The sequence below is a fragment of the Pongo abelii genome, chromosome 4 (genome assembly GCF_028885655.2).
Source record: "Pongo abelii isolate AG06213 chromosome 4, NHGRI_mPonAbe1-v2.0_pri, whole genome shotgun sequence".
Classification (NCBI taxonomy): domain Eukaryota; kingdom Metazoa; phylum Chordata; class Mammalia; order Primates; family Hominidae; genus Pongo; species Pongo abelii.
Genome location: NC_071989.2, coordinates 65,107,170 through 65,113,169, shown reverse-complemented (window position 1 = coordinate 65,113,169; position 6,000 = coordinate 65,107,170). Strand labels below are relative to the sequence as shown.

The 6,000-nt window shown below is 40.8% G+C and overlaps 1 protein-coding gene across 4 annotated transcripts in view; it reads left to right on the top strand.

The window, feature by feature from the left end:
- Positions 1-286: 286 nt before the first annotated feature.
- Positions 287-6,000, top strand: part of IL6ST (interleukin 6 cytokine family signal transducer) — a 58,173-nt gene continuing 52,459 nt past the window's right edge. The window contains exon 1 of one of the 4 annotated variants that reach the window (XM_024247062.3): positions 287-554. The gene's annotated coding sequence lies outside the window, so the exon portion shown is untranslated. The remainder of the gene's footprint in view (positions 555-6,000) is intronic. The other 3 variants (XM_024247064.3, XM_024247063.3, XM_063724111.1) reach the window with 3 other exon arrangements.

Genomic DNA, 6,000 nt, shown 5'->3' with positions numbered 1-6,000 from the left:
AGCACCCGGACTTCAGTTCATGACCCCGTTATTCCACAGAAAAATGGAACATTCCGCTCTTTCCGCCCACAGAGGGGAGGTGGGGGGAACCCTTCGATCTAGTCTGGGAGAGGCGACGCGGGCGCAGCCACCGGAATCCGGGACGCGGGGAGCCGCGTTACGGGAATCGCTACCCCTCGGAGTCCCGCCCCCTCGTCGACGGGCGGCCGCTGGACCAATGCCTGGGCGCAAAGGGTCTCTCAGGGGCCAATCAGCGCCTAGGTCCCGGTAGGGGGCGGGACGCAGCGGTGGCCGGCCGGGGGCGCAGCTGGGCGGGATTGGGGAGCGCCCCGCCCCGCCGCGGGACTGGGGTGGCGCGCTACCTCCGCGGAGAAAGATCCGCGAACGTACCGGAGCCGGGGCGAGCAGCCAAAAGGCCCGCGGAGCCGCGCTGGGCCGCCCCGGCGCAGCTGAACCGGGGGCGGCGCCTGCCAGGCCGACGGGTCTGGCCCAGCCTGGCGCCAAGGGGGTCGTGCGCTGTGGAGACGCGGAGGGTCGAGGCGGCGCGGCCTGAGGTGAGGAGGGGCCGGGTGCTGGGTCGCGTAGCTGGAGGGAGAGTGTTGGTGGTTTCGGACGGGCTATCTGGCACTCGAGGAGACCTCCCTTCCCCCTGAGAGCAGCGCCCGGAACTTGTCAGCCCAGCCTGGAAATCCCCACATTCCTTCCCCTTCCTGCTCCCGCACCTCCGAATTCTACTTCCACAACTTTGTCACCTCGATTATCTCAACCCTGAGTACAAACTTCACCCAGGCGTACGCACGCACCCCTCTTACGCCCGCCCTGCAGAACGCCCTTCAAGAACAAACCCCCCTTTTTGTTACCAGATCCCACGTTTTTCCCAATCCCCTTTCCATCTCCCCTGAAATTCTGTTCGCTCCGCACTTGTCTTCATTCTCGAGGTGGATTTCCCTTCCCCAAAGCCATTTTTTCATCTTGAAATCGTAACGTTTCAACATTGTTGAAAGTTCACAATGCTTATAAACGTTATTAACGTTTCTTTCCTTCTTTTGATCTCTTCTATTAATAATTATCATTCCGAATGAATTCCACGTCTCACTGTATCCCAAGGAGAACAAATCAGTTTTTAAAATTTTACCTCCTCCGACCTAAGCTTTTGAAGATAGTCCAGGAAGCAAGGGTCTGTCCTTCAGTGGATGAACAGCATTTTATTTCATAATCCGAAACTGAAAAAAAAAAAAAAATTACAAGTTAAAAATAAGACTTGTCACCCTTTTCTTTTTTCTTTTTTTTTTCCTTCAGAAGGAAACGCATTTTGGCTTAGTTCGTGAAGTATTTCAACAATTATACTGCCTTAAAATAACTAGTTATTAGAATGCCAGGGTGAATTTTCTGAAAGATTGTGGTATTTGCTTTTGTCAGTGCTGTAAACAAACCCTTTAAACTGTGTATGACTGCCAGCTTCAAGTTGGAACAACTCTTAATTTGAAATTACGAACTCAGATCATCAGTTTAGTTGTTTGCCATTATGTTAATTTCTTAAATTCATGTTAATTCCTATTTGGAAGTATTTTTGAACTATGAACTGAAATACTGCATTTATAGAACCAACTTGCTATTGTGCTTTCCAGCTATTTCTTTTTAGGGATAATCTTGAACATTTGTTTTAATCTTGAGTGAAAGAAAAAAATTACAAGAAGGAGAAAGTGTCAAAAAGGACAAACTTTTTAGTGGAATTTTTTTCTCATTTTAAGTATGTACCGGTTTAATTTTCTCACAGGCAATTTAGCTTATTATAAATACTGCTGCCACCTAATTTAATATAATATAGTCTTATGTAACTAAAAACGTTCTCACTTTTATTTGTGAATTGCAGTATTTTCAATTTATTTAAATTTGTTTCCAAGGCTTTGCACTTCAGTTCAGTGTTAGGGTGAAAGTTAAATACCTGTGAAGTAGGTGTTAAAATGTCCCCTTTATAGAGAAGGAAACAGGAGTCTCTCTGAAACCTAGATCTGTGTGACTCCAAATCCTCTGCTCTGAATCATTTTGTCATGTTGACACGTTTCTCATAAAAAAACCCAGTGCCACAATTTGGTTTGGGAACTTAAGGGCAACCTATAAATCCTCTACAGTGGCAGGGAGGGTTTCCCCCGCTCCCTTCTTTCAGAGCTGCTCATTTTAATGGGAGTCAGAATTCTCTGGCCCTAATACATTTGCACCTTGGCTCCTAGAGAAGCATGGAATGTTCTCACCGCTTCTCCCTTTCTTTGATTGCAAAGGCAGAATGATCAGAGTTGAGGTTCCTATTGTGCTTTATTATTTTACACAGCAAATACTAAGCAATTACTACCTGCTGCAGGAACTCACAAAGGTGCAGGAGATGTAATCAGGACCTTCAAAGAGTTTCTAACAATTGGATTGACAAACTTATATGAGAAAAACTACAAGGATGCAAAGCAGTTTTAATTAAATGCAGAGTGATGCAGAAAATCCTGTAGATACTAAAATTAGGGAATGATCGTTTAAGGATTGGAATGAGCATGTAAGGATTGGAATGAGCAAAGGATTTATATAAGTTGGCCTTGAAACCTGGGTAGGATTTGGATAAAAGGAAAAATGAAGACAGCCCATTAATAATAGCGAATGGAGGACAAAATATAGAATGGAGAATATAGAACATGATATAGGACTAGCCTGTGGAAAGGATCAGCAGTAACTAAGGTCTGTTAATTAAAGCAGGCAATATATATTTAGTGCTTATGTTGTGCCAGTCACTGTTTTGAGCACTTTGCCCATATTAAGGCATTTAATCTTCACAATATTATGAAATAGATCTAATAATAATAAGATAATAATCCTTTTTTTACACATAGGGAAACCCCGGCACAAGAAAGTTAATTAATTTGCCCAGCTAAGTGGTAGATCTAAAGGTCATACATACATAGCCTGGCTTCAGAATCTGACCTCTTAACCATGATACATCCTGCTTCTCCATACAGTATACTTGAGTGACAGTGAGTAGATAGAAGAAGAAGATCATACCAGAAAGTATATAAAAACCCACCCTTAATTGTCCACCAGGTGCCTCAAACTATGTTAGATTCTGAGGATATCAAGATATGTGAAACAATTACTGTGCAGTGTTCTGAATCCTATTAGGGAATGATGTAAGAGTACACTGAGAGCAAAGATGTTTGTGAAGTGGGGGAAAATTCCATAGAAGAGATGATATTTCAAAGGCAGTTTGTAGTGCACAGCAGAGTCAGGAAAGACATTGGAATAATATATGTAGAAGCACAGACTGAAAGAACAAGGTATGTTAGAGGAAGTCTAGTGGTTTGCTGAGTCTACAGGGATGGTTAGTAGGGAGTGATGAAAAGATAAGACCGAATTATAAATGGCATGGTGTGGTCAAGCAAAATGAGGAGCTTAAGTATTTGCTTTGCAGTTTGGAAACTACAAGAATAATTTCAGCATTATTGGAGTGAAAGCCAGATTGCTTGCAATTGCAAGCAGTTCTCTCTAGAAGTATAGTAGTAAGGTAGCTTGAGGGAGAAGTCTGAGGAAAGGAATTTTTTTTTTCTTTTTTTTTAGAATAGAGAAACTTGAATATTGGAAAAGATAGATTGGATAGGCACACCAAAGCCAAAATTTTAGGTTCTTAAATAGTTAAAATATTTGGCATTATTATTCACCTTTTAAAAAGCTGTTGAGGAAAAGAATGACAGGTTTAAAGTTGTGTTTTAGAGAGAGTGATCCACCAACAATGTTCAGAATGCTTGGTGGGGAGGAAAGACTGGAAGCAGGAACACAGTTGAAATTATTGAGGTGATCAATGTCCAAATTAGGTTAGTTTGTGGTGGAGAGTAAAAAGAAGAGACGGGTGGGAAATATATTATGGGAGAGAAGACAGGGTAAGATTTGTAACTGAGAAAAAGCTAAAATGTACTGCATAGATGAGAGAAACGACGGACTCCATTGACTTGGGCAGTTGAAGAGGATGAGTTGTTCGTACATAGGGAAAAATGGTAAGTCCTTGTGACTTTTTAAAAAGTGTGTGGGCATTCATCCCATTACTCGGCATATACCCAAAGGATTATAAATCATGCTGCTACAAAGACACATGCACACATATGTTTATTGTGGCACTATTCACAATAGCAAAGACTTGGAACCAACCTAAATGTCCATGAATGATAGACTGGATTAAGAAAATGTGGCACATATACACCATGGAATAACTATGTAGCCATAAAAAAGGATGAGTTCATGTCCTTTATAGGGACATGGATGAAGCTAGAAACCATCATTCTGAGCAAACTATTGCAAGGACAGAAAACCAAACACTGCATGTTCTCACCCATAGGTGGGAATTGAACAATGAGAACACTTGGACACAGGGTGGAGAACATCACACAGCAGGGCCTGTCATGGGGTGGGGGGAGGGGGGAGGGATAGCATTAGGAGATATACCTAATGTAAATGACTAGTTAACGGGTGCAGCACACCAACATGGCACGTGTATACATATGTAACCTGCATGTTGTGCACATGTACCCTAGAACTTAAAGTATAATAAAACAAAAAAAGTGGGTGGGCATTTATGTGTATATGTGTTCATGAGCATGTACCTGTGGTGTATTGTTTTTAGACCTCTTAAATTGATAAGACTCAGAGACAGAGTATCTAAGAAGATGAAATGTAACTGGAATTAAAAGAAAGATCCAAGCCAAAATTCTTGAAATTATTTTGTTTGAAGGTAGTAGTTGAAGTCATGTCTTCAAAGAAGTTGGTATTTAAAAAGAAAAGTCGATGCCCAATACTTTATCTTTGGGTACCTTCATAACCTGGAGATAAAAGCTAGCAGAGAATTCAGTAAAGGAGACAAGAAAGAGGATAAAGGAAAAAATTCGACTACGTTATCTGGTTACATGGAAACCAGGATATAGGAGAAATTCAAAAACCAGGGATGGTCAACAGTGTGAAAGGCTTCAGAAACACTTGTGATATATGTAGTCAAAATGGCTACAGTCTCTTTTTTTTTTTTTTTTTTTTTTAACTCTGCGGCTATCTAATATATCTTAGTAAGATTTAATAAGAAATTAGTTCGCTGATTGATCATGAAGAAGAGAGCTACATTGGTTGAAAAATTGCTATAGTATATAGATGATTGTTTTAAAGCTGTGTGTTTACATATCCAGAGCAGGAGATTCATTCCTTTCAGCACTGTAAATCTGTTACCCTGTTACATTTGGAATGTTCTGCCTCCAAATTTTCATTTTCTTTTAAGCAGTCAGCTTCACCCTTTGCTCTAAGGTTGATTGATCTGCTCAATCTTTTTTTGTTTGAATGTTCTGTTTTATGTATTACCCCCAACCCCACCCCCTAGTGCAAAGTGAGTTAATCAGAGCTATGTTTCAGACAGCATAGCTCTGGTTAGACTGGCATGCTCTGGGATTTTGTCATTGGTAATCTTCACTTGACAATTAGAGTCAAAGATGATGTATAGTTCATATGTGTGCTATTTTCTCTATCTAGGAACCCCTACACTTATTTTATGACTGGGCACTCCTGGCCCCTGTCTGAATTGGGTATTTTCTGTGCTCTTGTGGCACTTTGTGCATATTCTACATCTCTAAACTTTGGACTCCTTAAAGGCAAGAACTATTTATATGGCTTCAATTATGTTTGTAACAATAAAAATTGAATAAAAACTTGAGCTTTTATTTCTTAAGCAATGGTGAGAACATGGATGTTCATCAAAGTGCTCTGTAAATCTTTTCATTTGGCTAAAATAGTCTAATTTTAAAAGGCCCTAAGGTCATAAGCATATTCTATATGTTTTTCAATATGCTTATAATTTTGCTTTTGCATTTAGGTCCTTAATCTGGAGAGAGAGTGTATGCTTATACATGCATGTGCACGTGCATGAGTGTGTCTTTTTGTCTGATGAAATGGGGTTCTTTTTTTTTCTTTTTTGCTTATGGAGCCAGTTGTCCC